The sequence below is a fragment of the Scyliorhinus torazame genome, chromosome 9, assembly GCF_047496885.1.
Source record: "Scyliorhinus torazame isolate Kashiwa2021f chromosome 9, sScyTor2.1, whole genome shotgun sequence".
NCBI classification, from domain to species: domain Eukaryota; kingdom Metazoa; phylum Chordata; class Chondrichthyes; order Carcharhiniformes; family Scyliorhinidae; genus Scyliorhinus; species Scyliorhinus torazame.
Window position 1 is genome coordinate 238,636,956 of NC_092715.1, and position 24,328 is coordinate 238,661,283.

General features: G+C 49.3%; 1 protein-coding gene across 24 annotated transcripts in view; it reads left to right on the forward strand.

Moving 5' to 3' along the window:
• LOC140429768 (receptor-type tyrosine-protein phosphatase delta-like) overlaps window positions 1-24,328 on the forward strand; it is a 3,491,723-nt gene that overhangs the window by 1,037,742 nt on the left and 2,429,653 nt on the right. For all 24 annotated transcript variants that reach the window (XM_072517184.1, XM_072517188.1, XM_072517191.1 and 21 more), the window contains exon 3: window positions 1,243-1,310. The gene's annotated coding sequence lies outside the window, so the exon portion shown is untranslated. The remainder of the gene's footprint in view (window positions 1-1,242; window positions 1,311-24,328) is intronic.

Here is a 24,328-nt window from a genome sequence, read left to right on the forward strand (position 1 = left end):
GTTTTTGTCTTGTTGGCTGACTTTCCCATCAGCCTTTGCCGTTCGCCATATTAAATCGGCAGATGGCCACTTTAGGTAGCTACAGTCCTAATTTAAATCGACTTGAAAGCCTGAACGAGCTTTTCACGTCTGTGCACAAGCCCTCTCTGCAAAATATTTTTCTGTCCAAATCTTTTTATTCATTTACATTCGTAGAATGCAAGTTTTGCTGCCAATGCAGCCATTTATTGCCCTTTCCTAGGTACTCCAAGAAGGCCCTGGGAGCACTGGTGTGGGGTGGTCCGGGAGTGGCGAACCTGGCCAAAGGGGGCACTATTTGGCTGGCCGTGTCCGGGGGCGGCCGGCGCTATATTGCACGGCGCGGCCGCTGCAGGCCACCGCCATGCACATGCGCGGACCCGGCAATACTCCAGCCGTATCTGCAGCTAGAGCAGTGTGCTCTACACTGCGTGCCTGCTAGCCCCCCACCAGACAGAGGATCGGTGGTTGTTTTGCCCCATTTATTTGGTCCTAAAACGCCACTGTTCCTACGCAGACGTCAAGACATAGTCTCCAAATCGTAAAATCCAGCCCTTGGTGTTTAAAGAGTGTTGTAAATAAAAGTAAAGTTGCCATAGTCCCAGATGACCATAGGCTCCCCTCAAAGGGGAGAGCTGACTGGTGGTGATTTAACCTGAGGATCACCACACCTCAGGCAAGGGATAAAGGACGAATAATCTCAGCCAATATGGAAATTGAACCCACACTGTTGGGCTTGCACTGCATCACAAACCAGCCACCCAGCCAACTGAGCCAACCTGATCACTTACTTCTTTATTTCCAGTGCTCGATTTTAAATGTTAGGTTCATGGCGGAAATAAGGCTCATTCCACAGGAGTGCCAAAATGCAGCAGCCGGTTTGTAGATGATAATTAAATATATTACCAGATTGTTGCATTCAGTATTGGTTGCTCGAGTAAATGTTGCATCTCTTGTCAGTGCTTCACTGAACTATTTATTACCCTAGATTATATGCTCATGTCGCTAGACTGGGGCTTGAACCCATAGCCTTAACTCAGATGAGAGAACTACCGACTGAGCCAAATCATTCAAAAGTAAACTCACATGGGAAGTTTTAAGAATTTTCAACTTTGCATGACAGAAAGTCGAGTGCAACATATAATCTGGTTACGTACTATGATGGAATGACTTAAAAGATACACATCATTATTAATGTTTATTTCTTTTTACTTTTTTCTACAGGTAGATAATGACTATTTTGACCAGCCTCGCCTGATAGGGGTTGAAGAAATAGATAAACTCTAAGTAAGGTAAGAAAAATTCTTATTGTTGCATTTTAATTTCATAAAAATATATGTACAAGGGAAGGAGAGCTGCCATTTTGTAAATGATTATTTTCAAAAGACCTTCCAGATCTCCTGAAGTAAAGTCTATGGCGTCATAATATACACATCAGTATATGATGGTACAGAGACACACATTGACTGACACACTGCAAGACCAATCAACACAGCAGCCAATCACCAGTTAGGGCACGGTCACTATAAAGACAGAGGGCACTAGTTTTCCCGCTCATTCGGGATGCAGCCTCTGAGACAGACAGAGCCCGCAGTCAGTAGCACAAACATCCATCATGTGCACCATTGAGGAGGTCAGGACCATCACCAGAGACTGCCAAGTCTGCGCAGAGTGCAAGCCGCACTCCTACCAGCCAGATAGAGCACACCTGGTTGAGGCCTTCCGCCCCTTTGAACGCCTCAGCATGGACTTCAAAGGGCCCCTCCCTTCCACCGACCGCAATGTGTACTTCCTCAATGTTATTCATGAGTATTCCCAGTTCCCCTTTGCCATCCCATGCCCCGACATGACTTCTGCCACGGTAATTAAAGCCCTGCACAGCATTTTCACGTTGTTCGGTTTCCCCACCTACATCCACAGCGATCGGGGATCCTCTTTCATGAGCGATGAGCTGCGTCAGTTCCTGCTCAGCAAGGACATCGCCTCGAGCAGGACGACCAGCTACAACCCCCGGGGAAACGGGCAGGTGGAGAGGGAGAACGGGACGGTCTGGAAGGCCGTCCTTCTGGCCCTGCGGTCGAAAATTCACCCGGTCTCCCGCTGGCAGGAGGTCCTTCCCAACGCGCTCCACTCCATCCGGTTGCTCCTCTGCACCGTCACTAATGAGACCCCTCATGAACGTGTGTTTGCCTTCCCCAGGAAGTCCACCTCCGGGGTTTCGCTCCCAACATGGCTGACAGTTCCTGGACCCGTCCTCCTTCGGAAGCATGTGCGGAGCCATAAATCGGACCCCCTGGTCGAGAAAGTCCACCTCCTACATGCAAACCCGCAGTACGCCTACGTGGCAGACCCCGACGGGCGCCAAGACACTGTCTCCCTCCGGGACCTGGCACTCGCTGGGTCCCCACCCACGACCCACTACCTGACACTGCTCCTTTTCCCCCGGTTGCCTCATTCACCCCTGCGCCACTCATCCTCCCTCCAGCGAACTTCACCGCAGCCCCCACCCCAACAGGATCCGTCCTCCCACTGGATCCACTCAGGCGTGACGAAGACGAGGACAACACGCTCCCGGAGTCGCAGGTGACGAGGTCGGCGCCCACATCACCACCGGGACTGAGGTGATCGCGGCGGAGGGTCAAAGCCCCCGACAGACTTAATTTGTAATGTTTCGGTCATCCCCGGCGGACTCTTTCTTTAACAGGGGGTGAATGTGGTAAACACCACTAGTGGTATATTGTATACATTATGGCACTGCCCGGATATTACAGGTACGACGGTAAATCCCTGCCTGCTAGCTCCGCCAGCATATAAATGTGTGTGCTCTCCTGCGCTGCAGCCATTCTGGTTCCAGCAACAGGAGGCACAACATCTTGTTCAATAAAGCCTCGATTGTTCCACCATTTTTGTGTCGTGGTAATTGTTGGTACATCATGGGCGAGGTGTATTTCCTAATTTCAGGCACAATACATTTTTTATTGCGAGCCAATGTTTTTACTTAATTTTTTGGGTTGATATGATACACTTTCCAGCTGAATAAATTTAACGTTCTGGAAACTAAGTGCAGCGGCAGGTGGGAAAGTTGTCAGGGTCGCCGGCCGGCCGGCGTGGCAGGGAGTCCGCTTTTCATCTCAATAAGCATGCATACATAAGCAGCACATTGTATCTCTTGGTGGGGCGGGCTGGAATTTGTCAGCTCCACCGTTAGCTCACCAGCTCATATTTCCTGGCGCCTTATTTCAACCCACACACACATTCACTCTCTCCAGCCTATGACTTGTTCTGGCGAGTGATGCTCTCCAGAAGAGACAGGCCTCATGCTCCAAAGTTCAGCAGCAAGACACTGCTGGCACTCTTCCAGGCAGCTGAGAACTACTGGGAGGTCCTTTACCCCCATGGTGGAAGCCGGAGGTCCCCCAACCTCACTACCAAGGCTTGGGTGCAGGTCGCCAGTGCGGTCAGCCCCTGCATTCCTCGGAAAAAGACCTCTATCCAGGGCAGGAAGAGGATGAATAATCTCATCCACTCTGCCAGTGTAAGTAAACCTTCTCGTCAATATGAACTCACACTCTCCTTCGGTTCTCAGGCATTTCCAGGGTTACAGTCCACAGGGATCTCACACATTACCACCACAAGTGACATCATCACTGATTCCCTCACGCACACTTTTACATCTTCACCTGTTGTTAAATCCTGCACAAGTCGTGTCTTGAGCCCAAGCGCACACAGACATGTTTCCCATATGCTTTGCATCTGTCCTGCTCGCTATCTGTCCATCTTTATGCAGGACAAGAATGCCCTCAACAACAGGGAGAAATCCCAGAATGGAGGGGGAATACACAATTCAGGTCACTCACCATTTGGGGCAGTTCCTGCGCTGAAGGTGGGATGGGCGTCTTCCAACAAGTCTGTGAGGCCCCTCCACTTATCTTTGTCCACCCACCAAAACTGTGAGTACTCTTTAATGTAGGTGACTTTCCAGCCAATCACTAATTATCTTTTCCCTCCATCCCAACCACCAGTAAGAAATGCAGGCGGCACACCTCCAGCCATCCAATCAGCCCCACACCACCTCAGATGAAGATCCTGAGGACCCGCTAGATGTAGGGCCATCACTGCAGTCACCGGCATTCTCCCACCAGCGCACAAGCACACACAACGGTGGGACTTAGTTTTAGAGCAGGCTTGAGGTTCCCCATCTTTTTGTAGATTTTTAATCTTTATTGTCACCAGTAGGCTGACATTAACACTGCAATGAAGTAATTGTGAAAAGCCCCTAGTCGCCACATTCCAGCGCCTGTTCGGGTACACCTGGGAGAATTCAGACTGTCCAAATTACCTAACAGCACGTCTTTCGGGACTTGTGGGAGGATACCGGAGCCCCCAGAGGAAATCCACGCAGACACGGGGAGAACGTGCAGACTCCGCACAGTGACCCTAACTGGGAATCAAACCTGGGACCCTGGCGCTGTGAAGCCATACAGAGACTCTGGTCCAAAACAGCGGAGACAGTGACAGCCAACAAATGGAGGCCTGCTGAAGGTCAGGTTTATGCTGTGTCTGAGTCTAGTGATGAGCCTCTAGAATTCACCCTCAAAGAGGGGTTAGAACTGCAATGAAGGAAACATCAGGCATAATCGTCAAAGGATATCGGCAGATAGAGGATGGAGCAGTTCTGTCTGATTTGGTGTCAGACACATCGATCTCACCATTGGAATGCTGGCGACCATGATGCAGACCATGGTCCAGCACTTTGTGGCAGGTATGCACATGGACCTGCACACCATCGGTATAGCCATGAGTGGGATCATTCAGTGGCTGTGTGAAAGGGGGTCGGGGCATCTTAACCTCCCTCCAGGACCCTCTTCTCCCCAGGGAGTCAGTGGGAGGCCCTTGGGCACCCACAGGGATGTGAAGCATTAGTCGCACACTCAGGGTTAATTGACTCTCATGGGCTGTCCAGCCACTCCAAGCCCCCTCTACTCTGTGACCCCAGCAACTCCAGCTGCTCAGGCCAAGGACGATGCACCTGCATCACAGCAGGAGACCCAAAGCAGGGTGGGGTCCTCCAGGCCTTGGCCCTCTGGAGGACCCCCCCCCCAAGGTCTTCACAGACAGCAGTTCATTGCAGTCAGCAAGCTGCCTCTACATTTTCTGTAGATGTCATGGAAGCACCTAGATGTAGAGGTGGGGAAGAAACAAATTAAGAAGTATTGACAGCACAAAGGTGATATGGGTGTCCACTCACTGTATATATTTTGCACATCTGTAAATATCCAAAATTCTCACCTAGTGAATGGCTCTTCTATCTGATGTAAAGTTCCAAGGTCATACAGATGTAGCAGATGCTATCCCCCCACCCCCGCTCTGCATTTATGTCCCATTGATTGTTCCAGGTCTGGTGTCTCGCACAACCTCAGTACAATGAACCACCTTTCTGTCCACAGCACTGACATGAGAAAAGTATGTTGCTCTATCAACATGGTGGTTGGGCAATGCAGGTCTTCGACTGATGTCTGAGGATCATATCATGGGCCTCAAGTGAACAGGTTTAGCAGATTGGTTTATTCTCCTGATACTGCTACACTGTAAGTTTTATATAGGTTTTAATGGTGACCCACATTGGAGTCAATCTAACTCAGTGCATCTTTCAATCGCCTCCAAGGATTATCTGTCAGGCTTGAGTGTGGGCAATATTTCAGGTAATAATTGGGAATCTTGGGCACTAATGGCGAGCTGTAATGTGATTTATGACCATGTGTATAGTTAAATTTCACCCCTATATTAGTTCCCAATCTCCAACCTACTGATGCAGAGCTATGAACCTAGCTAGGAAGAGGTGACTCCCAAAATACCTGCCGGACAGCCATACCTATGCGCGATTAGAGGTGTGTGTCTAGGCCCCAGATGTCAGACTATTAAATGGGAGGATCCTCGTTTTGCTGTCAGCATCTGGCTAGCTAGAATCCCTGACTTGACAGAATCCCTGAGCTAGCTCTCCGACGGACGATCAACATGGTTATCTGATGGGGAAAATGCCACCAGTGCCCTAGGTTTCCTTGTGCGTATCTGAAACTGCTGGACTGAAAATGTGGGGGCCTCAAGTGGGATCAGACCGAAGCCCCACTACATTTGATATGTGCTCATTCTTATCAATGAAGTTACTAAGCAATGCCTAAATGCCGTGTCGACATTTTCGGGGCCAGAGATGCCAAGGCAATGCTGGAGGTTAACTTGGAAAGCTCCATATAAACGCTGGGTCTGAGTGCTTGTCAATGAACAGACGATAGTGTTGCTGATGCTCTCTGTGTGCACACCAAGGTGACCTGACCCACAGGCTCACATTTATAACTGAGAGGAGCAGATCACAACATTCTAAAGAACAATCTCTGCTGGGGTCTCAGCATGAGGATGAGGCCAGAACATTATTCTTGCATGAGGAACGGCCTGTGCAAGAAGCCACAGTCCGGATTCCAATGATTGATGAGTGTACTGAGCTTTTCAATGCTGCTCCTGCCTGCTAAAAGTGGCCATAGGCAGTGAAATGTTGGTGTGATGCTTGAAAAGACAGCACTATGTCAAATTTTTTCACCACGCATGCTGTTGGAATTCTTGGGCGAAATTCTCCCCCAACGGCGGGATGCCCGCCGACTGGCGCCAAAGCCGGCGCAAATCAGACGGGCATCGCGCCGGCAAAAAGGTGCGGAAGTCTCTGCATCTTTGGCGGCCTAGCCCCAACATTGAGGGGCTAGGCCGACGCCGGAGGGATTTCCGCCCCGCCAGCTGGCGGAAATGGCGTTTGTTGCCCCGCCAGCTGGCGCGGAAATGCGGCGCATGCGCGGGAGCGTCAGCGGCCGCTGTCAGTTTCCCCGCGCATGCGCGGGAGCGTCAGCGGCCGCCGAAAGTTTCCCACGCATGCGCAGTGGGGAGAGTCTCTTCCGCCTCCGCCATGGTGGAGGCCGTAGCGGAGGCGGAAGGGAAAGAGTGCCCCCACGGCACAGGCCCGCCCGCGGATCGGTGGGCCCCGATCGCGGGCCAGGCCACCGTGGGGGCACCCCCCGGGGTCAGATCGCCCCGCGCCCCCCCCCCCAGGACCCCGGAGCCCGCCCACGCTGCCTGGTCCCGCCGGTAAATACCAGGTTTGATTTACGTCGGCGGGACAGGCAATTCCTGGGCGGGTCTTCGGCCCATCCGGGCCGGAGAATCCAGCGGGGGGTCCCGCCAACCGGCGCGGCTGGATTCCCGCCCCCGCCCAATCTCCGGGAGCGGAGACTTCGGCGGGGGCGGGGGCGGGATTCACGGCGGCCAACGGCCATTCTCCGACCCGGCGGGGGGTCGTAGAATGACGCCCCTTATCTCCAAAAAGAAAGGCCACAGGCTCCAAAGGCTGCCTAGCCGACAAAGAATGAATCCATCATCATGCAATATTACGACCAGTCATTTTGAGATAGATGTCCTTCTTTGAGATGCTGAGGATAGCAAAGAAGGTGTTAATGTTGAGTTTGCATCGAGGGCACAGGTGAAAGAGACTCATATGAGCTACTCACCTTCATCGTCCTGAAACCTTGTGGCTATACGAATGTCTGGCCCATGTTATGGCCTCTTCCTCTGTGGCCTCAACATCCTCGCCTTATTGAGTTCATACCTCTTGGCTCCCTATTCACCAGAGAAGATGTGAAACTCCACCACCTCGCTACATGGCAACTCATCTCCCCTTTGGAATGCCAGTTTGTGCAGAGTGCAGCAAAGCATGATGGTCTGGGACACTCTCTCCAATGCTGGAAAGCACAGTCCAACAGTTCCAGTCATCGGAAATACATCAGCTCAATCAAGGAGCACGTCAAGGAGAATGTGTCACATTGTACCTCTCCTTTGAAGCACTGCTTTGTGTTGCTGAACAGGGGTCATTAACAATGTCTTTTGAGTTAGCCTTTGTCACTGATGAGCCACCCTTGGATGTGCGGAGGGCCCTTGAAGATCTTTGGAAACTGACTCGAGATGTAAGACTAACGTGAGCTCCCAGGGTATCTCGCACAAACCCGTATTATCTGCTTTTGCTGGCTCCAGGTATTAATGAATCTTTGTGCGAGCTGCCAGGGAGTTCTCAAAGCCTAATTTTTGCAGTCGATGGCGTCCAGCATGTGTAGAAAGTCAGAGTTCATTGTAAATCCCACTAAACTGGCAGCCTATCTGGTATCATCCAGGGAGAACTGGATGAAAGTGTATACTTTACTTAATAGGGCATTCATTATCTTATGAGCAGAGGATTGTGATATTTTGCAGACAACCCCAATAGACGCCTGGAATGAGGTACTCTCAAGAAAGTTGATTGGAGCGGTCACCATTAGAACCACTGGCAATAGATAGCCTCCCAGACCATGCAACATCAGATCCTTCTGCAGATTGTGACCGATGGTATCTCTACATCCCATGACAAGCAACGGCATCTCCGGCACAGTCTCTCGCAAATCTACGAGTATGAGAGGCATCTTCAGTAAACCCTGGATTATGCCAAATGCTTCCATGGTAATGACCCCTCTGCCTCAGCTTCTGGGTCTTGAGGGGGCCTTACTGGCTCATGTTCCTCAGGGTGAGGCTGTTCCCTTTGCCCTGCTTGACAGCGGCAAGCCCTTCGTATCCCCCTCATTTTCATGAGGGTCTTGAAGAGGGCAGCGTTGCTTGCTGCATCCATTCTACACTCCTCGTCTCTGGGAAAGTTGAACAAAGACATTACTGAACGTAGCCCTGCAAGGATCACCTTCCAGCACAAAGCCAGGGAGTCATTGTGAAGATGTTGGGCTGCCTCATTCAAGGCATTGCATCCCCAGATACTCCCTGGCAGCTTTAGCCCAGCCCAAGGATCAATGGAAACTGACCCCCCCTGTTGTACCCTCAATAACGACGATTAGAGTGTAAACGGTAAAGAAGGCTTTAATAAGCTGGTGCCGAGACGGGTGCTAACTGGGTGCCGCCCACAAGGCGGCCCCTTATATACGGCTCCCAGATGGGCGGAGCCGGAGGCGGAGTCCCCCAGGATTCCAAGTCCGGTCTTAAAGGGGACATCACCTTACATGATGACAAGGGTACAGTGTTACAGAAACCGTACATCACACCCCACAAATGACCCAGGCATGACAGCACTTCCACAAAGATCAGTATGAGTACAGCCAGGCATTACCAGCCTCACTCAGGCACTGACAGGCTGGCTGCTCTGGAGTAGCATAGAGCCCAGCCTTTCACTGATCTAATGACTAACCGTTGCGTCATATAATGTCTGACCCTATTAGCTGTAATGTGCAGACGTTTTGGGGACATTTTGCATATATACTTTTAGCCTTTGCCTCATTGTAGTTGAATGCTTCTGAGTTTTGAGCATTCCTATGAGAGGGACTAATAATCACTCAAAACCAATCAATGAGCTCCAAGCTGGTATGAATTCTTGCAAGAACGCGCAATACCATTCCTCGATTATTTTTCAACTGGGTCATTCCATCAGCTGCTGAAATGGTGCTGCTCCACTTTTGTTATGAGACCAGCTTCCAGTTTCCCCCATCACTATCCAAGCTCCTCCTATCATCCTGGAAGAGCATTCCTCCCTCCTCTCACTCTCTGTCCTACCTTTTACCCCTGGAGACCATAATAATTCTTGTGGATATCCCTGTCCTGACCCACAACACCCCCCATAAACCATTTCCTTCCGATGTCCCCATTCTCCATATACCAAACTGACCCCTCCTCTGTCACTACCAAAAACAGCCACTGCCCGTCCCCACCGTCCCACCTCCCCATTAGAGTGCCCCCCCCTGCTTAGTTAACAGTTGCTCATTTACAGGCTGCAGATGCTTCCCTTGATTGTGACTGTGCCATCTGCAGCCCAGTATCAAGCTACCAATCCAAGCACTATGTGAGGGACTGACAATGCCCTACACATAATTATGTTGGCTACTGATACAGCATGGACAGGCCCTTCCACTACCTGAACTGAAACCAGGACATGTATACCAGGCATAGCCTTGTGGCATGGTGCGCACAGCCCCATAGCTGTCTTTGCTTTCTAGCCCCTTCTTCCTTTCACCTCCCAATCCCCCGCCACCTCCAATAATGTGTCTTTCCCTCATGTGCTCTAGTCAGACAACATCCCCCCTCAAGTCATACGTGTATGTGTAATCTAGCCTCTTCCCTTTCCTCTGTCTATTTTTACTACACCTCTCCCAAGTCAAGCACGTTCCTTACAGATCCTCTCCCCCCTTACTTTTCCGCTGGTCTTGCCTGAGCTGCCTTAGCACAGAGTCAGAGTAGCCACAAACCTAGTGCAGTCAATTCTAAGAGGCCACCGTGCACACAAATCTCAAAGTCATGTCTGAAGTGCAATCTGCCAGCTGCATGTCTATTGTACCTAGTTGTGATTCACACTGGTCCAATTTATCACTGGTGTGGCCATTTGACTTGGTAGATGTTCGCGGTTTTCCCAAGGGGAATGGACCAGGGAGCTATTGGCCCCATGCTTTTGTTTAATTCAAAAAAGGCACAGTGCCTGGATATGTTCCTTTTATCTTCAGAGGACAGTTCCCTGTATATGAATATATTTTATAGATATATATCATAGAGCAAGCATGGCACTATATATATATTTGTGCACAGGATTCTGTCCTCTGCAGGCAAAATAAACATGTCAAAGCATTGTATCTTTTTTGAATTAAACAAAAGAACAATGTTTCCCTTCTGCATTCTCCATGTCAATGCTTCAACCAATCAAAGTTGACTTGCCAACCAATCAACACCCTTTTCACTTGCAGGATAAATTGTTACCTCTTCGAAATTTGGCATTCTTGCATTTGTCCTGATGCTTGTGAGATAAAAAAATCTTTGATAAAATGTCTCTTTTTTCAGCAATACCCAAGTTCTGCACTAACAAATGAGCAATTTGAAATTGAGATAATTGAGTAGACTTAATGGGAAACAAACTGTTTCTAGTTGTAAAGAAATCAAGAACTTCAGGACATAAATGTAAGATAAATTTAGGAGACGGAGGACCGAGAGCAATACCAACTTCGAGGGTAATGAAATATACTAATGAAGTGAGTGAAATTAGAGTCCATGGGCCAGATATTTCCCTCCCGCACATTCCTGGTAACAGTTTGATTTTGGTGGAATGAAGTCCGTCTCAGGTACAATTTTAACATTCCCACTCCATTCCTGACCCTGCCAGATTCCCCTCAACGGGAAAATTATCGGGTTGCAACCCCGCACACAAATCCTGTGAGGCCTGGGGTGCCATTACAAAGGCCATAGAGAATTTTAAATTTCATGTCCCACGTTATTTTTGTCACAACAGAAGTGATTTTCAGGCCTGTGGGAATTGTGTCAGGTAAGTCAATTCGTGAGCCTTGGGCGAAGCCTGCTGAGGATTCGGGAACATTCTGACAGGTACATTTAAAATGTCTTGACAGCCTCCACTGTCATTTTAAGTTAGATGTGTTAGATGATAAGTTAGATGTGTTTTTAATGCAGTTATTTATCATAAACCTCTGGGCTGAAAAAGTAAGTTGCTTGTTACATTGACCAGCATTGTGTAAATGTTGAAATGCAGAAAGTTGGGTTATGCATTCAACACTATTGAAAAGGTAAGCCAGTTGCCATGATCTTAATAGTGACTTCAAAGCCCAGGGTGCTAAAAGTTAGGGAAAAATATACGAGTCCTCAGCTCATGGATTCCTATGACTGACAGATCATCTGCTGTTGCATTGGAAAAAAACCTATCCATCTGTTACTTCCATTACAAAAGGGTCCATTGTATTGAGCTCTAATGGTTTGTTGACGTAGCTGGGACCATTGTAAATGATTGGCTTAATGTCAAAGACTGTTAATTCTCTGAGTACAGTATGGATTGTTCACAGGAAGAGCTTTGTTTGATTGACTGTTTTATTCGTGAGGATAGGACTATCTGTCTTTGATGTGGTTTCTGACTGAACATTTGTTTATTTTCATAACTTTGTGCCTATTTAATTGGAATATTGGGTTATTGGGTTACGGGTATAGGGTGGAAGTGAGGGCTTAAGTGGGTCGGTGCAGACTTGATGGGCAGAATGGCCTCCTTCTGCACTGTATGTTCTATGTATGAATGGATGTGAGTTTGATTGACAGTTTTAGGAGTTTGTAAGAGATTCATTTTCAAAGTCTTCCTGACTCGGGAGGTCTCACATTCAGGATGAGGAGCTATGGAAGGGTCTGTGGGAATGGTGAGGGTATGGGGGCCTGGAGGGGGAATCGGGGAAAGGATGGCATGGGGTGTGGGTGGGTTGGTAAGGGGAATGAGGGTGAGAGCTAGAGGCCCACCTACCATCTTGAGGATTGGGATGATATCCCAGAGAACAGAGGTAGGCCTTCTCAACCCCATCTCTCTACTTTCACACTCTAATCCGGCCATGGGCACATCCTTACCTTGCTTCCCCATGCCTCACATAAGAGCATAAGAACTAGGAGCAGGAGGAGGCCATCTGGTCCCTCGCGCCTGTTCCACCATTCAATGAGATTATGGCTGATCTTTGAGAGGTCCTGTGGGAGTGGGGAGAGGTGACGGGATTAGGATCATATTTCCCAAAGTACAGCAGAAGATAATAATAATCTTCACTATTGTCACAAGTAGGCTTACATTAACACTGCAATGAAGTTACTGTGAAAATCCCCTAGGCACCATACTACAATGCTTGTTTGGGTACACTGAGGGAGAATTCAGAATGTCCAGATTACCTAACAAGCACATCTTTCGGGACTTGTGGGAGGAAACCGGAGCACCCGGAGGAAATCCACGCAGAAATGGGAAGAGCGTGCAGACTCCGCACAGACAGTGACCCAAGCTGGGAATTGAACCCAAGTCATCCCTCGTGCTGTGAAGCAACAGTGCTAACCACTGTGCCACAGATCGAGCCCCATATAAACATATAGGAAAAGGTTTGACAGGCAGTTGAAGGAAAGAGAAATAAAAGGACAGGGTAACAGAGTTGACACATTGGATCGGGATAATTTCTTATGGAAAATCAGCAACACCATTGACTGGTTCAATCGAAAACCTGCTGATTCCCTGCTGTTATTCCCATACAGTGTGCAGTTTGGAAAACGTCCTGTTTTCATCACCATGTTTCCATCATTTAATCTCTGAGGTATAACAAATGGGTGGCACGATAGCACAGTGGTTAGCACTGTGTTTCACAGCTCCAGGGTCCCAGGTTCAATTCCGGCTTGAGTCACTGTCTGTGCGGAGTCTGCACATACTCCCCGTGTCTGCCTGGTTTCCTCCAGGTGCACCGGTTTCCTCCCACAGTCCAAAGATGTGCAGGTTAGGTGGATTGGCCATGAGAAATTGCCCTTAGTGACCAAAATTGCCCTTCGTGTTGGGTGGGGTGACTGGGTTATGGGGATCGGGTGGAGGTGTTGACCTTGGGTAGGGTGCTCTTTCCAAGAGCCGGTGCAGACTCGATGGGCCGAATGGCCTCCTTCTGCACTGTAAATTCTATGAATCTATGAACAGGTATGTGTTTATTTTTTAATTATTGCAAGATGGCAGCACAGCGGCGCAGTGGTTATCACCGCTGCCTCACGCGCCAAGGTCCCAAGATCGATCCCGGCTCTGGGTCACTGTCCATGTGGAGTTTGCACATTCGCCCCGTGTTTGCATGGGTTTCACTCCCACAGCCCAAAGATGTGCAGGGTGGGTGGATTGGCCACACTAAATTGCCCCTTAATTGTGAAAAAATGAATTGGGTATTCTAAAATTTTTTAAAAATTATTTCAAGATGGAACATAAAGCTTAGAACACAAATTTAGGTACATTTTGGCAGGAAAACCATGTATTTATTTTTACTTTGAGAAGAGAGGTTGGCTTAAAAAATAGGCAACAGTGGATGAGAGTGATTAAATGATGCTGAAATAACTTTCCTTGTGTAAAGAATTTCTAAACAATGATCAATTGTGGAACAGCTTTATATATATATGGTTATGATATATTGTCCAGAAAATAATGAAAAAAAGACTTCCTTTGGGTTTAATTCTGACACAAGTGTTTCAAAATTCTTCTGCGATGTGAAGCCCCCTCCCCTTGGACCCTCCACTTCACCATTGCCTCCCAGTCACCATTTCTCTGTCATGGATATTATCCTCTGTCAAACTGGCTGATTTATTTTGGTGCCCATTTCCACCCTGGCACCTTGTGAATTCCAGCTGCACACATTGGTCTTTAAACAGGGTGAGAGGTAAAATTAAGTTCAAACTTCAAGTAAGAATCGCAAATAAATAAAGAAATCAATCAAACCTCTCAAAAACTTTGAAAAGATTTCCAGCCATCATATTTGTTTTCATAATAACTTAATTTAATGTTGCAAACGAGAGCTCAGAAATTGGTCACCCTTGTTGCTTGGGTGCATAGATTACCATCTGCAACTGTTCTCGTCCGTCCAGATCAGGGTCAGTCACAAGCGTTGTGTTACCGCCTCAGCTGAATGATTGTCACATGGGCCTGGATGGCTCCAATGATGCTTGCTTCTCCTGAACGCTGCCTCCGTTTGCTTCTCACAGCAGGTAGGCCCAGCGGGGATGTTGCAAATGTGTGGTTCAGCCAGCCTGCTTATCTTAAAGGCAGGCTGTGTCTTAAAGAGAAGCTGCACAAAATTATTGCTACGACGTAAAATATTGCAACGCTTCAATGCGAGATAAATCCATAATGGTGGGTTTGACATTTAGGGCATTAGGGACGGAGGTGGGCAGGAGGAGAGTTACCAAGTGCCCACAGGGTGTGGATGCCCTGAAGGAGCACTCTCAGAAGGCAGTGAGTGATTGGCAATAATCAGGGAGATCAATTCTGTAAGTCTAGACTTGAGGTCCAGGTAGCAGTGCCACATAAAGTCTAACCATCTTCCACAAGCATTCAATGTCACAGAATGCATCTTCATAGAACCTCTCTTCTCCAGCACTCTGCTATTTCATGATGTGGAGATGCCGGCGTTGGACTGGGGTGAGTACGAAGTCTTACAACACCAGGTTAAAGTCCAACAGGTTTGTTTCGATGTCACTAGCTTTCGGAGCGCTGCTCCTTCCTCAGGTGAATGAAGAGGGATGTTCCAGAAACATATATATAGACAAATTCAAAGATGCCAAACAATGCTTGGAATGCAACCATTAGCAGGTGATTAAATCTTTACAGATCCAGAGATGGGGTAACCCCAGGTTAAAGAGGTGTGAATTGTGTCAAGCCAGGACAGTTGGTAGGATTTTGCAGGCCAGATGGTGGGGGATGAATGTAATGCGACATGAATCCCAGGTCCCGGTTGAGGCCGCACTCATGTGTGCGGAACTTGGCTATAAGTTTCTGCTCGGCGATTCTGCGTTGTCGCGCGTCCTGAAGGCCGCCTTGGAGAACGCTTACCCGGAGATCAGAGGCTGAATGCCCTTGACTGTTGAAGTGTTCCCCGACTGGAAGGGAACATTCCTGCCTGGTGATTGTTGCACGATGTCCGTTCATTCATTGTCGCAGCGTCTGCATGGTCTTGCCAATGTACCACGCTTCGGGACATCCATTCCTGCAGCGTATGAGGTAGACAACGTTGGCCGAGTCGCACGAGTATGTACCGCGTACCTGGTGGGTGGTGTTCTCACGTGTAATAGTGGTATCCATGTCAATGATCTGGCACGTCTTGCAGAGATTGCCATGGCAGGGTTGTGTGGTGTCGTGGTCACTGTTCTGAAGACTGGATAGTTTGCTGCAAACAATGGTTTGTTTGAGGTTGCGCGGTTGTTTGAAGGCAAGTAGTGGGGGTGTGGGGATGACCTTGGCAAGATGTTCATCGTCATCAATGACGTGTTGAAGGCTGTGAAGAAGATGACGTAGTTTCTCCGCTCTAGGGAAGTACTGGACGACGAAGGGTATTCTGTCGGTTGTGTCCCATGTTTGTCTTCTGAGGAGGTCGGTGCGGTTTTTCGCTGTGGCGCGTTGGAACTGTCGATCGATGAGTCGAGTGCCATATCCCGTTCGTACGAGGGCATCTTTCAACGTCTGTAGATGGCTGTTATGCTCCTCCTCGTCTGAGCAGATCCTGTGTATACGGAGAGCTTGTCCATAGGGATGGCTTCTTTAATGTGTTTAGGGTGGAAGCTGGAGAAGTGGAGCATCGTGAGGTTATCCGTGGGTTTGCGGTAAAGCGAAGTGCTGAGGTGACCGTCCTTGATGGAGACGAGTGTGTCCAAGAATGCAACTGATTTTGGAGAGTAGTCCATGGTGAGTCTGATGGTTGGATGGAACTTATTAATGTCATTGTGTAGTCGTTTCAGTAATTCTTCGCCATGGGTCCAAAGGAAGAAAATGTCATCGATGTATCTGGTGTATAACGTCAGTTGAAGGTCCTGTGCGGTGAGTAGGTCCTGTTCAAACTTGTGCATGAAGATGTTGGCGTATTGGGGTGTGAATTTGGTCCCCATGGCTGTTCCGTGCGTCTGGATGAAGAACTTGTTGTCGAAGGTAAAGACGTTGTGATCCAGAATGGAGTGGATGAGACATTGAAGCGGACAATGACATTGGCGAGACCATGCAGATGCTGCGACAACGAATGAACGGACATCGCGCAACAATCACCAGGCAGGAATGTTCCCTTCCAGTCGGGGAACACTTCAGCAGTCAAGGGCATTCAGCCTCTGATCTCCGGGTAAGCGTTCTCCAAGGCGGCCGTCAGGACGCGCGACAACGCAGAATCGCCGAGCAGAAACTTATAGCCAAGTTCCGCACACATGAGTGCGGCCTCAACCGGGACCTGGGATTCATGTCGCATTACATTCGTCCCCCACCATCTGGCCTGCAAAATCCTACCAACTGTCCTGGCTTGAGACAATTCACACCTCTTTAACCTGGGGTCACCCCATCTCTGGATCTGTAAAGATTTAATCACCTGCTAATGGTCGCATTCCAAGCATTGTTTGGCATCTTTGAATCTGTCTATATATATGTTTCTGGAACAGACCTCTTCATTCACCTGAGGAAGGAGCAGCACTCCGAAAGCTAGTGACATCGAAACAAACCTGTTGGACTTTAACCTGGTGTTGTAAGACTTCGTACTCTGCTATTTCATGACACAGATCAATGCACCAGAAACCCAGCACTCACCAGCATGGCAGCACAGTGGTTAGCACAGTTACTTCACAGCTCCAGGGTCCCAGGTTCGATTCCCAGCTTGGGTCTGCGGAGTCTGCACGTCCTCCCCGTGTCAGCGTGGGTTTCCTCCGGTTGCTCCGGTTTCCTCCCACATTCCAAAGATGTGCAGGTTAGGTGGATTTGCCATGCTAAATTGCCCTTTGTGTCCAAAAAAATTAGGTGGGTTTGGTGGGCTTACTGCATTACAGGGATAGGGTGGAGTCATGGGCTTAAGTGGGGTGCTCTTTCCAAGGGCTGGTACAGACATGATGGGCCAAATGGCCCCTTCTGCACTGTAAATTCTATGATTCTATGATCACTCTGTTAATTATAATTCTTGCCTAATATCCAGATACTCCACCTCACCCTCATAAAGGTACCAAAGCTGCCAAGCTCACTTCCACATCTCATTGGCTGCATATTACCTCTAGATATTCATCAATCATAGGCGTCATTCTGTCCTCTGGCAGGACAAGGCGGTACACAATAAAAGGGAGCTGAGCAGAGCAGGTGGATATGGATGCCTGCATCTCCAGTGCCACACAGAGGAGATGGTTTTCTATGATGAGGCCCATGGCATCCACGTATCTGAGAATATTGAGGGTGATGGCGTATTCTTGCCCTATGCCCATTCCCACCCTCACCGTGCTATGTATTCTGATAAACAAGCTGCTTATCATGTGACTATGGGTCTCTTGCTTCTCACCCCCACCTCCCTTCCTTCACACCAACTTCCCCCTTCTGATATCCTTCTTTCAGGCACCCAAGATCTACCATCTGGGAGACGGGGGCCTTAAATTTAGATGTGACCAGTTCTGCAGTCTGCCTGACAGAAAGCCTGCTGGTTTGATTGTCAGGGATCAAAGGAAGGCCTGGATTATTTTGCTACGAAAAATGTGCAACCTATTTGGAAATGATGACAGCAATCTCTGAGTTCACAATGAGTCTCCCAAAGTCTGAGAAAGGCGTCAAAGGTACCGGGTTGCAAACAGTCAGGCTGTAGATTGTTCATGTACTTGTAAGATGAAAGGGAGTTGGAATCAAAGTAGCTAATACATTTTTACCTAGATGCAAGATGAATGTGTTTCATCTTGCCATGGGAAAGATGATAAAGAAATCTGTGTTTGAGATCAGTTTACAAGCTGGCCTATACATCATAGAATCTCTGCAGTGCAGAACGAGGCTATTCGGCCCATCGTGTCTGCACCGACCCTCCGAAAGGGCCTCTTACCTCGGTGCAGTACCCTGCCCTGTCCCCATAACCCCGCCCAACCTGCACATCACTGGACAGCAGGGGGCAATTTTAGCATGGCCAATCCACCTGCCTGTACATCTTTGGACTGTGGGAGGAAACCAGAGCACCCGGAGGAAACCCACGCAGAAATGGGGGAGAAAGTGCAAACTCCACACATAGTCACCCAAGGCTGGAATTGAATCCAGGTCCCTGGCGCTGTGAGGTAGCAGTGCTAACCACTGCATCACCGTGCCATCCCAAATCAATATTGCACATAGACAGCATATGTTCTGTGTGGTCAGCAGAGGAAAAATGCAGCTTGGCCTTGTAACCTATCACAGCCGGATGGGGGGTAGACAGTAGCATCAGTAAAGTTTTTATTCACAGGCTTCAGTCTCTGACAAATAATATGAGTTGATATTCATACCAGAGACTCACTCGGTCAGCTGAAAACACTCGGTGCTGAATTATATGGAGCACTATGTTCTTCAACTTGGATCCAGCGGCAAGGTCCTGGGGTAAACCGCGCCCCCCCCCCCCCCCACCCCCACACACCCCCTCCACCCAGTGGATGAATGGCTACCCTACAGTCATTTAATGTGCTGGAAGCAGGATTTCTACCCCTCAGGAACAAGGACATCCCAAAAGCCCTTCACAGAATCACACAGTGCAAGAGAGACCCTTCGATCCATCGCGTCTGCACAGATGCATGAAAAGCTCCAGGCCTACCTATCTAATCCCATTTGCCAGCACTTGGCCCTTAGCCTTGAGTGTTATCACATGTCAAGTGCTCATCCAGGAACGTTTTAAAGGCTGTGAGGCAGCTTGCCTCTACCACCCTTGCCATCAGTGCATTCCACACAATCACCCCATTCTGGGTAAAAAAGCTTTTCCTCACTTCCCCCCCTAAACCTCCTGCCCCTCATCTTGAACTTGTGCCGCCTCTTGACTGACCCATCAACCAAGGGGAACAGTTGCTCCCTATCCTCCCTGTTCATGCCCTCATAATTCTGCACACCTCGATCAGGTCACCCCTCAGCCATCTCTGCTCCAACGAAAAGAACCCAAGCCCATCCAACCTTTCTTCACAACTTAAGCCACTGGTTTTAGTCACGAAAACAACCTTCTGTCATCACCCTCTGTCCCCTGCAACTAAGCCAATTATGAATCCACCTTCTCAAATTCCCTGTATCCGTGTGCATTTGCCTTCTTTATAAGTCTCCCATGTGGGACCTTGTCAAAGGCTTTGCTGAAATCCATATAAACTACATCAACTGCACTACCCTCATCTACACATCTGGGTCACCTCCTCAAAAAATTCAACCAAATTTGTTAGGCATGACCTCCCTCTGACAAAACTATGCCGACTGTCTCTGATTAAACCTTTTCTCTCCAGGTGGAGATAGATTTTCTCTTTCAGAATGTTTCCAATAATTTCCCTCCCACAGACATGAGCCTCACTGGTCTGTGGTCTCTATCTCTACAACCTTTCTTAAATAGTGGAACCACATTAGCTGTTCTCCAGTCCTCTGGCACCTCCCCCGTGGCCAGAGAGAAATTGAAATTTGGGACAGAGCCCTGCAATCTCCTTCCACATCTCCCACAGCAGCCTGGGAATCAATTCACCCGTACCTGGAGATTTGTCCACTTTTAAGCCTACCAACACCTCCAATACCTTATCACGCCCTATGTCAATTTCCTCAAGAACCTCGCATGTCTCCCTGATTTCTGTGCTGACATCCTCATTCTCTTAGGTGAAAATGGGTGTGAATTATTCAATTAACACCCTACCAATGTCCTCTGGCTCCACCCACAGATTGCCCCCTTGGCCCCTAAGAGGCCCTACTTTTCCCCTGGCCATCCTCCACTTATAGAATATTTTGGTATTTTCCCTACTTTTAACAGCCAGAGATTTCTTACAACACCTCTTTGCTCTCCTAATTGCTTTCCTAAACACCACCCTACACTTTCTGTACTCAACTAATGCCTCTGCTGATTTGCTCCCCATGTGCTTGCTAAAAGCCTCTCTTTTCCTTCTCATCGTAGCCTGCATGTCTCTGGTCATCCTTGGTTCTCTGGGATTATTGCGCCTTCTTATCACCCGAGAGGAAACGTGTTGGTCCTGTACCCTCCCCATTTTCTTTTTGTTCGCCCCCCCACTGCTCTTCTGTAGATTTCCCCACAATAGCTCTTCCCACTCTACCTTGGTGAGATCCAGCCTTATTTTACTGAAATCCACTCTCCCCCAATGCAACACTTTTTTTGCAAGTTGTCTATTTCTTTGTCCAAACAAGCTTAAATTGTACCATGTTGTGGTTGTGATCACTAAAATGCTCCCCAACCATCCTCTCAACCACCTATCTGGCTTCATGCCCCGGAATGAGGTCCAGCACTGTGCCATCCCTTGTTGGATCCTCTACATATTGACCTAAAATGTTTTCCTGTATGTATTTTAAGAAATCCCCTTCATCTCAGCCCTGAACACAATGACTATCCTAATTAATGTTGGAAAGTTGAAATCATCTAATATAAATTGGCCATTGTTATTTTTACACATCTCCGCAAATTGAGCACATATTTGCTCCTCAATTTCCCACTGACTATCTGGGGGTCTATAATAAACACTGAGAAATGTGGCTGCCTCTATTTATTCCTAAGGTCTACCCACAAAGCTTAATTTGATGCACACTGAAAGATACCATCTCTCCTTACTGCAGTAACTGATTCCTTCATTAATAATGCAATGCCCCCTCCTCTTTTAAGCCCCCCACCTTCACCCCTCCCACCATCTCGCCCGAAGATTAGGGGCTGGATTCTCTGTTTCAGTGGCTAAGTGTTGACTCCAACGGAGAACGCATGGACTTCTATGACAGGAAAATCGGCACCACACCTGCACCGATTCCGCTTCCGGTGAGGAGCTAGCAACGGCACTGCGTGGAAAACCATTGAATCCCATGAAAAACGGTGAGGGACTCACCGGGTCCGTGATGGACACTCGCAGGGCTGACAAGCTGAAGCGGCGCATAAACAATGCACCCCCCCACACACACACTGACCGTGATTGAAAAGATAGGATAGGCTGTGCTGCAGCGCCCATACAGCTGATGGGTCAGCTGGGGCCAGAGGGCAAGTAGAGGGGTACCCCGGGGGGCGTCACCTGTACAAACCAGGGCACAAGGTTTAAAACGGGCTGTTAGTGGGGTGCGCAGCTGCATGGCTGTCTTGCCAGCTGCAGTAATGGTGTTGTGTACCCGTCAACCTCGACCCCACAGCCCATCTCCTGGCCACCCCCTACTACTCCCAGGGGGCAGCATGGTAGCACAAGTGGATAGCACTGTGGCTTCACAGCGCCAGGGTCCCAGGTTCGATTCCTTGCTGGGTTACTGTCTGTGCGGAGTCTGCACATTCTCCCCGTGTCTGCGTGGGTTTCCTCCGGGTGCTCCGGTTTCCTCCCACAGTCCAAAGACATGCAGGTTAGGCGGATTGGCCATGATAAATTGCCCTTAGTGACCAAAAAGGTCAGGAGGGGTTATTGGGTTACGGAGATAGGGTGGAAGTGAGGGCGTAAGTGGGTCGGTGCAGACTCGATGGGCCGAATGGCCTCCTTCTGCAATGTATGTTCCATGTTCCCCCCGGTCCTGGCAGAAGTCCCTCGGCCAGCGGCATGACTGTCGGCGATGCATGGCGGTGCTGGACACTGTCCGTATGCCCTTTCTCTCTCCCAGCAGCCACCATGCCAGGTTCATGATGATTGAGAGTTCACGTGGACCACACTGTCGAGAACTCGGCCCATCGGACATGGCCAATTGTTGGTGGGCACGCTAATAATATGCAAACGATGATTAAAGTACGCATGCCGTGCGTCGCATTGATGCCGTTTTTGAGGTGGTGGAGCATCGCGATTTAGCGTCAAACCGGCGCCTGCCACGATTTTGGTGTAGGAACCTATTCTCCACGCAATTGCACGGCCCGACTTTGGTGCGGCTAAAGGAGAATCCCGCCCTCTATATCCCAGGATGTTGAGCAGCCAATCCTGCCCCTCTCTTAACCATGTCTCTGTAATGGCTACTATATCACAATTCCATGTGTTCATCCTCACACTTAACTCATCCATTGTACCTGCAATACTACTGGCATTAAAGTAGAGGCCAGCCAGCCTTGCCTTACACACTTGAAACATAATACAGCTGTCCTCGCTCTGACTAAGCCCCTGATATGTCAGTGGCATCGGTGGGTACAGTGGCCACCACTGGTACTGCGCTCGGGTGACGAGGAGGTGAGTTGGGATGGATGAGAACTTTGCATGGGTTTGGGGGATTTGAGAGATCATGGGCAGAGGGTAAACTGGTGGAGTTATAACTTGTGGAGACCCTCCGATTGGTGAAAGGGGTCAGTTAAGCAAGGAATCTTGCCCACCACCAACCTATGCAAAGTGCCCTGTGGGGTTAGCTGCTTTGTGGGTCCCTCCCGCCACCAGTTAAATGTTGGTGGTGGGGTAAGGCCCTTACGTGAGCAGTAATTTCTGCCCGACATCACCCTCACCACTGGTGTAATTGCAGTGGAAGCAGGGGACAGGCATGTAGCAGGCAGTCAGGCTGGCCAGTGCACTGAATAGACCCCCTCCGCTTTCAAGCAAGTTGGTGGGGGAATGTTAAAACTTGCAGCTGTCGGTCCCAGATGCATCAGCTTGACAGTAAACAGTATCTCGTAATTATTTTGCCAAATACTATAAGGCAATTGTTAGTTCTAATCCTTAGCGTCACTTTTCACAGCTGTCACTTTAATCTTAAGATAGTTTTATTCTTTCCAAATGACTTGCAAAATCAAATTCTTCGATTTTGGCAGGGCAGTGCTGTTTTTGCTTCAGAAACAGAGTCTGCTTGAGAGGAAAAAAGAAGAGAGAGGGATAAAGGAACACGAGACATATGCTGTGAAAACATAATCGTCCAGAATTGGCTGAAAAAAATAATGGGTACTGAATGATGAACAACATTATTAATGTGCAAGTCAGCTTGCACTTTGTGGCGAGGAAGTCCGTAAATTGAAAATTTGCTGAATTTGTTGGCAGTTTTGCACTGCACCATCGTTAGTTGTCCATTGAACTCAACATAGAAAATCAGGGGGGCGATTCTCCAAAATGGAGACTAAGTGTTCGTGCCGTCGTGAATGCCGTCGCGTTTCACGAGGGCGCGTAACAGGCCCAGGTACGACCGATTCGATCCCCCACAGGAGGCCAGTACGGCGCTGGAGCGGTTCACGCCGCTCCAGCCTCCCTTCCCGGTGCCAAACGGGCACCGCGTCAACCCGCGCATGCGCAGTTGAGCCGTGCCAACCTGCGCATGCGTGGGGGACTTCTTCAGCGCGCCGGCCCCAACTCAACATGGTGTCAGTGTTCAGGGGGCAGCCGCAGAACAAAGTAGGCCTGGGGGGGGGGGGGGTAGTGGCCGGCCCGCCCATCGGTGGGCCCCGATCGCGGGTCGGACCCCATCGGAGGCCCCCTCCCCCCCGGTGAAGGATCGCTTTTCCCCGCCCCACAGGCCGCCCCCCCCCCCCGACCCTCCGGGCAGAGTTCCCGCCGGCAGCGACCAGGGGTGAACAGCGCCGGCGGGACTCTGTCGTATCCGCGCGACTGCTCGGCCTCTCGGGGCCAGAGAATCGGAGGACCCGCTGATTCCTGTGGCCCGCGACTGGCGCCGCGTCAAGCACACCGGCGCAAATGGCGCCGATTCTCCACACCTCAGCATCGGGGCGTCATGGCACGGTTGTGGAAATTCTCCGGCCCGGCGCGGGGCTCGGAGAATCGCCCCCGAGGTATAATAATTCATGTGACATGATTTAATGACTGCCAATCAACCACTCTGACACAGGGACGGAACCCTTTTAAAAAATACAGAGCCTCCACA